Source organism: Zalophus californianus, chromosome 10 (genome assembly GCF_009762305.2).
Source record: "Zalophus californianus isolate mZalCal1 chromosome 10, mZalCal1.pri.v2, whole genome shotgun sequence".
NCBI lineage: Eukaryota > Metazoa > Chordata > Mammalia > Carnivora > Otariidae > Zalophus > Zalophus californianus.
Genome location: NC_045604.1, coordinates 34,383,971 through 34,395,454, shown reverse-complemented (window position 1 = coordinate 34,395,454; position 11,484 = coordinate 34,383,971). Strand labels below are relative to the sequence as shown.

The following is an 11,484-nucleotide window of genomic DNA, read 5'->3' as shown; positions in this document are numbered from 1 at the left end:
AAGCATTTATTAAGCGGCTTTTCTATATCAAGCTCGCAGTGAGTAGGAACAAGTTACAGACTCTTACACACTGCATGAGCATAAAGTGCCCTTGGCCAAGACATTGGAAAAAAGAGGGGTCTGGAGAAGGTCCTGGAGATTGCTGAGGCATCGGATGGCTAGGGACGGAGGTGAAGGGGGATGACTCATTCTAGACAACAAGAATCACATGGGCAGAAGTTCAGGGGATAAAATGAACTTAGCAATTTCAAGGGGCAGACTGGGAACCAGTATGCCTGGGGCGGGTGGGTAGGGGTTGTTAGAAATAGACTATGCACAAAGGGTAGGGCAGGATTCTGAAAAACCTTGATAGATGGCCTCTAAATCCTGTGGTATTATAGTTATGGGTGTTATTTTTGTTCAAGGGAAGAAAAAAGAAAAGAAATGCACGCTGCTCACCCAAACATTAGGACATTCTGTTCCTCTGTGATTGTGCTTCGTGAAAATGCTCTCCAGCAAAAAAGAAAAAGAATGATTAAGGGAAAAATATAACTACAGCCACATTCATTTCAACTCCACTGAAAACACAGCAGGAGGAAGTCGCTGTGTTTGCCAAACTCCAGAAAGAGACACAATTGATCGGGGGCCGGGGGGAGGGAAGCAGGAGATGGGGGATGAGGAGGAGGGGTCCACTGTTGTTTTATTCTCCCAAGAAGATGTTGTAAATAATGGCAAGGTATAGTGCGTGGAAGGGGACATTACTGTGACAGGGCCCTTTTAGGAAGGAAAATGGAACTAAATACACGTTCTGTTATTCCTGATCTTTCATTCAACCCCCATTTACATGGGGGTTCCCTGGAGCTGATGTTTCCCTTTTGCTGTCACAAGTAGTCATTGACTGGAGCCCATCATTTCAAAATAACGGGCTGCAATTCTTCCACTGTCGTGATTAATACAGCGTAATAATTATTAGCCACACTGAAAACTGCAGAGAAGTATGGCTGCCAGGCTGGCCAGCTTTATGGAAGCCAGGAAAGTTCCCCGTCATTCCACCAGGGGGGGGTGATGTCCCTGAGAGACCAGGGAAGGCTTTCTGCTCTTTTAGCTTCTCCAGGAGGCCAGGCCCTGGGGCTCCCTCCCTCCTGGGGCAGAAGCCTGGGCTGGGATTCACCCTATAGCCAGGACCTTGCAGAACCTCGCCAAATAGGAATTCCACAAGAAAGACAGGAGCCTGGGGCTCCAGGGCGGGTGGGGGAAGAAGAGAGAAGGTGAATGAATATAAGATACCCAACCATCCATACTCTCAAGTCTTTGAAACATCAGGAAATATTGTCAGCTGAATGGTTGGAAGGGGCTGGAGCCACCCCCATGACTCAGGAAGATTCATAACACCAGAGCCCTGAGCAGAAGAGTTTATCAAAGGCAGGCAGAGAGAGAAATCATCCCACTTGAGACAATTCAAAGACAAAACCCTATTTCTCAGCTCTGTCCCTGTATTGCACGCGCCCCCCCCCCCCCCTTCGATTTTTAGGCCCTGGGCTTTCTTCGCCATTACAAGGAGGCTTTCTTATGTCCGCCAGCCTTCCTCCATCCTCCGAGGAGAGAGGTGGAGTAATAGTAGTAGTGAGCAGGGCTAGGAGAGAGGAGAGCATGGAGCCTAATTCTTGCTTCTTCCAGATGGAGGGACCAGGGCCAATGAGGGAGGGGACTCGTGCAAGGCCAGGGAAGAGCAGAAACAGGATCAGAACCCAGCTTCTCCTCGCTCCCAAGGAGGGGGGCTCTAACCTCTGGTTTTTGGTGGAAAATCACAGTCTTTTCATTCAGACCATGGTTCTGAGTAAACAGAAGCCATTTCAGAAAACAAAAACAAATAAAAATGGTGCTGTGACCCCAGAGGGAAAAAGGAGGAAGGTCAGAAGAGAAAGATGGACACAGAGAATTGTTCCTGTGGTCCTCTCCTTCCTGTGTCATGCTCTACCTGGGACGTCGGCAAGAGGCTATTTCACAAGAGGAATAATAATGGACTCGATATCAAACTGACGCTGAAGGAAAAGCATGGGTCTTTCTTTCTAGGAATTCAAAACTCAGAAGACAGAAAGCAATGCTAAAGTGTTTTATTCCCGTGCCTATTAACAGTTTCATGATGCCAATGATGATGATGCCGTGGTTTCCTGCTGACCAAGGGCTTGTGCCATTTCTGGATTATTTCTTTTCAGACCTCAGTAGTTCACACCCTGCCCTAAATTTACAACACTGAAGCAGGAACTGGGGTCTGCACCTGGATGGCAGTGTATGTGATTTACTTAAGCAGTGTGTTGCTTTATTTTTCCATGGGGCAATGGACTTGACCCTCTGCGAGCCTCCTCTCTGGGTGAGGTCCCACCTACCCCCGCCCCTGCAGGGCCCTGGACCAGCCCGCACCTGTCTGGCTTGAGGCCTCCCAGACTCCCCTTGGCTGCTGGTCTGCACTGCCTTAGAGCAGACCAGAGACAGGTCCCTGGTGCCACGTCTAGCTTTTCAACCTGACCCTCCTCATCCTTCCCACCATATACCAGCTCCAGTCCCTGGGAGGGCCTGAGCACTGTGTTAGGTACCCCACGTATCAGTCGGAAAGAGAAGTCGGAGGCTGGGAGCAGACAGAGAGAGAGAGTGTAATGTTCTGTCCCAGAAGAGCTTGCAGTTAGAGGCAAGAAGAAATTCTTCTGCTATCATTCTTGTCTTTCTTTCTCCCCTAATTAGGAGGAGATGTAAGTTCAATTCTGTTGGGGTTTGTAGGGCACAGATGCAATCAAGGCAAAGCCAGACACCGGTGTTTGGCTCACCCTGCTCCCTGTAGGTTCCCACAAAGACAGACTGGCAGGCTTTCTCTAAGGGGTGGGGGTGACATGTGTTGCACCCAATTATCCCATTATTTTGAAAGGCAGGCACGGCCACCTATGTGGTGTGGTGCAGGGCAGAGGTGACATAAGCTAGTGGAGAGGTGCCTGGGCTGGCAACTTCTTTCCTCTGGGCCACCTCTCACTGTTAAACACACACCCTGCAAAATGGGAAAGAATTGAGCTCATTAGTATGATTGTTTATAATAATCATGATAACAACCACAACATGCTCTCTTTTGTAAGAGAAGATGACACTCCTGATCCTCAGTAGGGCTGAAGCTTTCCCTAACTCAGGATGAATCTGCAGGAGCCCCCTGCTGCAGGGGCTTAGGGTCACTGGCTGGTGGGGAGCTAAGAGGGATGAAGCCTGGCACCTCCCATTTCCTGGCATCTGAAGTATGGACTCCCACAGTCTCATCAGTTTTGCCTCCTCTCTGGAGAAAATGGAATGTCAGATGAACCTAGGTTCCAATTCTGACCACACCACGTGCTACCTGGGTGGCCTTGGGACCAATGGCTTGACTTACTGGTCATCAGCTTCTGCATCCGTAAAATGGGGTGATGGTGCTTACCCCGTAAGATGAGATTTGTGAGGATTATGTATCATATGGGTATTCTGCTGAGCGCTGTGATGGAGATAGGGTGGACGCCCAGCACATGTTGGCCCTAATCGTTCTCCGTGGATAATTTTAAGCAACTGAAGGGGAGGTATCTTTTTGCCTAAAGAAAGAAACCTGGACAGAATGATCACTTCCTATTCGTTCCGAGAGTTTCTGATCTCAAAGGAAGGAGCTGTGCTGGCTCCGTCCAGTCTTACCCCCACAGCCCTGGGTGTGCCTGCCATCAGAATGAATCCTCAGAAAGCCCGGTGGCCCAGTTCCAGCAGAAGCTCAGAGAGCAAGTGTCACCCGAACCAACCTGGGCCATGGAAGCCAGAGAGGTCAGTGTAAGGCTTCTTGGGCAGCGAGGGCTCCCGAGCAGGGAAGGACCTCACAAAGGCATCTTCATAATATATCTCAGGCCATGAGGATCCGTGCCGTTCTCATTCTGAGACAATTGAGGAGTGTTCACTGAGGCGCCTTGGCCACTCTGCCTGCCTGGCATGTGTGGGTGGTTGTGCGCTGCCCACTCCAATGTGGAGGTGCTCTGTGATTCCATAGGGGAAGGTAAGAGGCAGAATCTCTTTTGCTCTGTAGCATTTTCCAGTGGAGGTGTGGGAGGGAAAGAGACCCGAAATGATAGGGAGACAATGCAGCCACCCATAAGCAGAAGGGTTTTTTTTAAGATTTTATTTATTTATTTATTTATTTGGGAGAGAGAGACAGAGCATGAGCGGAGGGAGGGGCAGAGGGAGAGGGAGAATCCCAAGCAGACTCCACACTGAGCGCGGAGCCTGACACAGGGCTCGATCTCACGACCCTGAGATCATGACCTGAGCCGACACCAGGAGTCAGACGCCTAACTGACTGAGCCACCCAGGCGCCCCATAAGCAGAAGGATATTTCTAATGAGCCCAACTATTTTCCCTGGTAAAACCGAACAAGAGAATGAACTGTAGTTAACAGCGGTGGAGAAGTAAGTTTGGTTCTGGAAGGAACTTCATGATTTTAAGACAACCACCCCATATGCTTGCATAACTCTCTCCAATTCACAGCCAGTGTCATTTGATTCTTGTGAAGCAGAACATGCAAGGCAAGGGATATTGTTTCCACTTCATAGAGGCGGAAACTGAGGCACAGAGAGGCTTAGCTGGGAATTACAGGACCAAATAAATAGTGTCTCCTTTTGGGGGGGAATCTCTCAGAAAAAAATAAAAGAGGAAGGCTCTTTCACAGACTCGCAGTGCCAGGCAAGAGCAGTAGTCAAGATCGTGAGCAGAGGACTTCATCTAGCCCTCACCTCCCCCACCCGAAGCCCCGCCGTCCAAACTCCCTTCCTGACCCCTTCCCTTGCATGTGCAGGATTCTTGTGGGTTGTTCCAGGGAATTGTTTAAGTAGCTTTAGGCTGCAATTGGTTGGGTCTCACTGAGAATATTCTCCTTCCAGAGCAGCATACCAGATGAATGGAGGGAGGAGGGGGCTTTGGGAAAGAGGGCGAGGTATACAGGACATAAGCTCCGCTTGTGGGAGGTTTAGCAAGAAAGGAGTGAAATCCTGCCTTGTTTGATCTGGAGCCTTAACAGGCTCGCTACTGTTTAAAGTACACAGGAAAGCGGGATTTGTGAAGAGATGAGAGGGGAGGCAAGAGGGGGGTGACATCTTTATGAATGGTACTGAGAATCCCAGAGCAGGTGCCCCGCGGCTATGTCCCGGGCCCGTGTCCCCACGGCCCAGCCTGAGGCTCACCGCTCTGGGATCCCAGCAGCCTTCCATTCATGGGGACTTGGCGCACGCACTCCAGTTTGGCCCGTCAGACCCATCTCTTTGTTCCTAACAATGTGGGGGGTAGAGGAGCCTGCCACTTCTGCCGTGTGCCTGCCTGACCAGGGTCCGCTGGGCGAAGGTGAGGTACGACATGGGAGACAGAAGGGCCCACCCACGAGGGGAACATGTCCCTGCCTTGAAATGGGAAGACTCGGGGTGAGGGCACCTGAGAGATGATATGCATTTGGAGTAGAGATAGCTCGAGTTGGTGGTGGCAGCAGTGGCCCCAGCTTTGGGAGCTAGATGCAAGCCTGGTTATAGACCACACACCACCCAAATGTCCCCCGTTGACACTGGCAAGCGTGAGCCCCTGACCTCTGACCCCAGCGGTCAGGGCACACTGCCTCCCAGGCCCAGCCCCCATCCCACTCCAGGCACCCTAAATATATGCGCACACACACTCACAGGCAACGTTCCCATGCAAAACGCGGATGGCTTGCCACCCACCCCCCTCCACCTCTGAAAGGGAGCAGACTTAATGCTGAAAGACTGCCAAAGTATGGCTGGCTTCCAGCACCAAAAACACCTCCAGGGATCTGAGGGGCTACTGCGCTGGCGTCTATTTTCGGGGCTGGAGCTGGTGCAGTGGCCGAGAACTCCCTCTGGGGATCTGCTGGCTGCCCATTTGGGCCTCTTCTCCCCAAAGTCTAAGTCTCGCTTTCCAGAGCCTGAGGAGGGCTGCTCAACCAGACTTGCCCTCCACAGGAGAAATACTTAAGCATTTCTCCAGAAAAAAATTCAGCTCTGTTTCTAGAATGCTGTTGCCTTGTCCTCTCCACTTGTCTGATCTTCTTCCCCAAGTCACCCATCTAATGACAAGCAAAGAACAGGCAGGGGTGGGGGGCCCAGGATAACAGAGTGAAGCAGCCACAGATGATTTTGCAGGGGTGAGGCTTCAGGAGCACCACCACTGGCCCAGGTGGGCAGGCTGGGGTGGAGGAGAACCCTGTTGAACTTACTGGGATTTTCCAAAGATGAGAATTTGGCATAAGACAAACAGATGCCCATCCAACCATCCATCCATCCATCCATCCATCCATCCATCCATCCATCCATTCATGTGATAAGTATTTATTAAATAAATCTCCGTGCTCAGAACTGTGCTGGGCTGTGACCGTCTGTCCTCATGGAAATGAGGATGAACTGCAAGGCATTGGCAGAGGCTCCCTGAGTCCCCAGGAGTGATGGGTTTGACACCAGCTGGACAGGATGAAGAAGAAGACATCAAAGGCCACATAGATACCAGAAAACTCGAGTTCCACGAAGACATAGACAGGTCTGAGGGTATGGAGCCTATTAGCATGATTATTAGCATGATTTCCTTAAAAAGCATATGAAGAGATAATCATGTACTGTATACAATTCCTTTAAAAAAAGAAATCTCATAAATGTACTGTTAATAAATAATATTTATGGAATGAATGAATGAATGAATGAATACCCAGTGATCAAAGGGATGCACTTAGTGGAGCACCTTTAAAGACTGAAAGCTCCTGTATATTGTCATTGCCACATGGGATGTTATATTTAAATACAAACCATGAACTTGAGTTGTTCTTTTTTTATTCCTAAGATATATCGTTATAATTATGTGCTTAACTAATAAGATCCATATTTATTCTAGCTTATTGGGACTAAAAATATGAAAAAATCTTTCCATTTTAATGATGCTGTTAATTCTTCCAATGGTTTTACATAGATCCATTTTAGTTCCACCAGCTATGTGAAGATTGAAGGTAGAAATTCCCATCTTATAGATGGACATACTGAGGCCCAGAAATGTTAAGTGTGCTTCATCCAGGCTACAGCCCAGTGGACTGGATCAGTGTTCTTCTGGGGGTTATGCTGACCATAGGTACTCCCATAACCTCACAGGACTCAGGTCTTAGACCGCGTTCAGTGACAATGTGGAAACTTGGCGATATTGTGTTATGCTGCCTACAGTGTGTTCTTCCACCTGTCTTTTCTCTCTCTTCCTTGCTCTCTCTTCCCCTCCCTGCACTTGGGAAGCACGGGGGAGGCTGAGGATGAAGGATGGGGTGAGTGGAGGGGTCTGTTTCATTTTATCCTGTCTTGCTCCTCATTTAGGATTTATTTCTGGACCATGGGTGGGGGAGGTGGTATGAGACAATTATTTAAATTGTATTATAATCTTCCTAAGATGTGATTAAATTGAGGCATGGGGAAGAGATGTGACCCCCTTCCAGGGTCACACAACATTTGATTTAGAACCAGAAGGTCCTAATTTTCAGCCTCAAGCTTTATCAATTGGATATTTTCAACGCTACCACTGGCTGTCTTGGGTGTAGCTGGACAGACTGATGTTCCATGTACCAATCAAATGGGAGAAATGTTGTTCTAAAATCTTCTAGCATCTTCTTCAAATCATATTCTTTAATAAATTGTGGTTTATATTCAGTCTACTCAGAGATGAGAGGGTAGACAAGACTGTCTGGATGGGGAGACAAGACCTACTTATAAAGAGAAATAAATAATAATATGGGGTAACTTACGATAATTGCCTGGAGGGGTGCCAACAATAAATGCTAAAGTAGTTCAAAGAGAAAAGCAGGTATGGATCAGGGAAAACATCTTGGACGGATTCTATGTGGCTCCACAGGACACCACCAGGAATAACCAGTGAAAGTCACAGGGAGACAAATTTCACCTAATTACAATGATGAAAAAACTTCTGAAGAATTAGCTAATTTCTGTGGATGAAGTAAAGCCTAGATTTTCCTACACGCACATCCTACACTGTGTTGAATGGACGGTTGTGCAAGACCACCGGTGAGTCTAAATTTCTAACCACCACCGCCCCTTTTCTTAAGCTGCTGCTCAGAGAATTTCACGGACTGCCTCCAGGGCTCCCAGGAGTGATTTTTTTTTTTTTTTTTTCCTGTTTATACCACTGACGACTGTGGCCACCAGAGGGCAGTATATGGAGTTTATCAGAATACTTGAACACGTTGAGTAAACTCGCGTGTGCTCTAATCCCGAGCAGAGACTAAGCAGATCCTGCGAACTCACTGGGGTCTAGCTTGCAGGCCTCTTTCGGAAAGCCGCGTCCAGGCACTGCGAACATACTGAGACTCTATGGCACGGAATCACTGGTCGTAAAACCACCGAGGCATTGCCATCTGGAATCCAGAAACCTCTCACCTTAGGTTATTAAAATAAGTTATCTTACCCCCACCTCTGATTGCCCTGCCAGGCAAGCTCCCTGGGCCTGGGCCTGAATATGGAAAGTGCCCCTCTGGTTCCCCCACACTTGCCAGGTGCCCGGGATCCCTAATAGAGCTGGAAGCTTGAGCTTCAGAGCAAAGCTCACCTTTGCATTATAAAAATAATAATAACAACTTCAAACCTCATTTGACAGCTTGTTGGCTTTTTGAAATTCACTACCAGAGAAAATTTGCTCCCACGGATTCTGAGGTCCCCTTCTCAACCTCATCAGCCAAGGCCCGTTCCTCCCCACTCACCCCTCACTCAAAGATGAAGAGGGAGGTGTGCAGGATGGGCTCGGTGACAGGTGATGCTAAGGCGGTGGCGGGGGGCACATCCCCACTGCCCTCACCCACTCTGCTGGCGTCCTGAGCTCCTCGCAAGGGGGCTACGCCAGCTGAGCTCACAAGGCCTCCACCCGAATCCCCAGGCCCTGGCAGATTTTAGTTGCCCCCTTGGCCACTTAAGGTGGCCGGTAGGTCCGGGCTGAGCTGGGCTCAGGGCGGGCAGCCCGGCGGCCTCCCGATGCCAAACCTGATTCTCCTTTGTTGACAGCTCGCCGAGGAGGCAGTCCGGGCGGGCGGGGGCGGGGGCAGGGGGCTGACGGGCGCGGCGGTGCCAGCGGCGGGCGCGGGCGCGGCCCCGGGCCAGCGGGCACGACCGGCAGGGAGGGGGTTAACGCGCGCGGCCTCTATGATAATGAGCTGCATGGTAATATAGGGAGGCCGGCGCTGTGGGCTCAGCCGCCGCCGCCGCCGCCGCCGCCGCCGCCACCGCCGCCACCGCCACCACCGCCACCACCACCACCACCGCCACTACCGCCACTGCCACCGCCACCGCCACCGCCACCACCGCGGAAGCCGGAGCTGCCGGGCGCAGCGGCGTCCGCGCCAGACTGGAGCGGGAGGGTGGCCGAACGCAGTTGCTGGGAATTTGTCAGCCCGGAGGGCGAGCGATCGGGAGAGAGACCCCACGAGCTGGGGAGCGGTGGAGAGCGCGGGCGCCGGAGCGAGCCGAGCCAGCCCCGAAATAGATCTAGAAAGCCAGGTTCCCGGAGGAAATGGGACTGTGACCGAACCGGGGAGCAAGAAGGGAAGGAAGCGCCGGGCTTGCTGATGTCAGAGGAGCCCGGAAAGTCGCGCTGGAAAAATCCTAAGACAGCCGGGGCTTTGCTGCTTCCCCAGGAGAGACACGGCCAGCCACCCCCACACGCCCCCTCGGCGCCTCCGGGTTCCCCCCCGCGAGCCGGCGACAGCGCGCGGCGGGGCTGCTGCGGGGCGACGGGGGACTGAGGGGCGCGCGGACCGGAGACCGAGGGGCCACTTCAGGAATACAGATAAGTGGCTGGCGGCTGGACGTGGATTTTAATGAATTTGGACTCCATGTGGATTTGGTCGTCCCCGTGATTGCGAGCTGCGGGCAGCGAGAGGGGCAGCGCGCCGCCCTCGGCAGCCGGCGGCCGAGGCGGACCGGCCGGGAGCGGAAGGACAGACCGACGTCGGCGAGCTGGGTAAGCGGCGCCTGGGGCCGGGCGCTCCGAGTCGCCGGCGCCCTCCGCCCTCTCCCCGAGCGCGCGCCCGGCCGCCTGGTCGGGGTCCCGGCCCCGGGCCCGGGGGCTCGGCTGCGGCGCGCGAGTCCCCGCGCGGGCTCGGCCACTTTCGCGGGCCAGAACGCGGCGTGCGCGCCGGTGCGGGCGGACTCAGAGCCGCCGCCTCCCGCCCGGGGCTTCCCGGCCGGCCGCCGGCTACTGGCGGGGAGGGCGCTCCGCGGCGCGTCTCCGCCGCGCACCTGCTGGCACTCTGCGGCTTTGGGGAGCACGGAGGCGGCGGGGCTGTCCCGAGAGCTGGCGACCAAAGCGGGCCTCGCTGGCACGAGCAAGGGAGCCCGGGGCCACTGTGGCCAGCGCTGGATTTGGGGGCGTTCACTCTGGTGCCGGAGTCCTTGGCGGCCGCTGGTCGTTCCTTTGGATCAGGGGACTTGGGAATGGAAAGGGAATGCATCATCTGCGCGGGGTCCGTGAGGCTCAGGGAGCGAGTCCAAGGCACTGAGTGGGGCTAAGTGCTCCATGACCCTCTCTGTGCTCCCTCGTGGTCAAGCACCCATCAACACCATCCCCTGGTTTGAGCAGCACGAGAGGGCTGGGGGCTGAAGTAGGAGATGGCCCAGGGTCCGAAAAGCTCCTTATAAGCCATTCGAAAATATTTCCCTCCATGCATTCCTTCTTGCCCCACCCCACAAGTGATGGAGGGATCTTAGAACATTCTAGCTCTTTTTATCCATCCCACAGGTAGTCTCTGTAAATATTAATCCTGGTCAGGATGAGCAAAGAGAGAGTCACCAGAAACTGCCATTCCAGGTCCGTGACAAATGTCCACCTGTTCGGCATGACCCTTGCCCTAGGAGGAGCTGCTTGCTCAAACTCAGCTCTGAGTGAGAGATGATGGGGGGTGAGGTGGGTAAAAGACTTGGAGTGCTAGGTCCGTTAAGAGTCTAGGAATGAGAGCCCCATGAAATGGGCAGTGAATCTGATCAGGTCTCCTGTAGGAATGTAAGATCCTAGGGTGACAGTCGCATACCAGAAGTGTCTATGAAAGGGACATAGGGACCCGACCAGTTTGGGGGGGGTACCAGCTGTAGCTTGTGGCAGTGGTCTGGGGCTCTAGCAGCTCAGAGGAACCCACACAGATGTGGGGATCCATTCATTCCCGTCCTGCTATTCACAAGCACAGTGGACAAGGTTTGTGAGCAGTTAAGATGGGTATCTGGGCTGGGCTGGTCGTTTTAAGATGAGTCAAGTTCAGCCCTCGCCTCCCCAACACAGAAGCAGGCTCCTGTCTTGCTGGGCTTCTTTCCCAGACCTTGAAACTTCATTCTTCCTTCTGGGCAGGCTTTGGATTCTGGGGCCTTCAACAGAGTGACAGAGCCCCAGAAGAGATGGCTCTGGCCGGAGGAATTCTGCTATTCCTAATTGAAATGC

At 52.6% G+C, this 11,484-nt stretch overlaps 1 protein-coding gene across 12 annotated transcripts in view; it reads left to right on the top strand.

Moving 5' to 3' along the window:
- Positions 1–9,266: 9,266 nt before the first annotated feature.
- PLXNA2 (plexin A2) overlaps positions 9,267–11,484 on the top strand; it is a 205,508-nt gene continuing 203,290 nt past the window's right edge. For all 12 annotated transcript variants that reach the window (XM_035722087.1, XM_027610550.2, XM_027610549.2 and 9 more), the window contains exon 1: positions 9,267–10,017. The gene's annotated coding sequence lies outside the window, so the exon portion shown is untranslated. The remainder of the gene's footprint in view (positions 10,018–11,484) is intronic.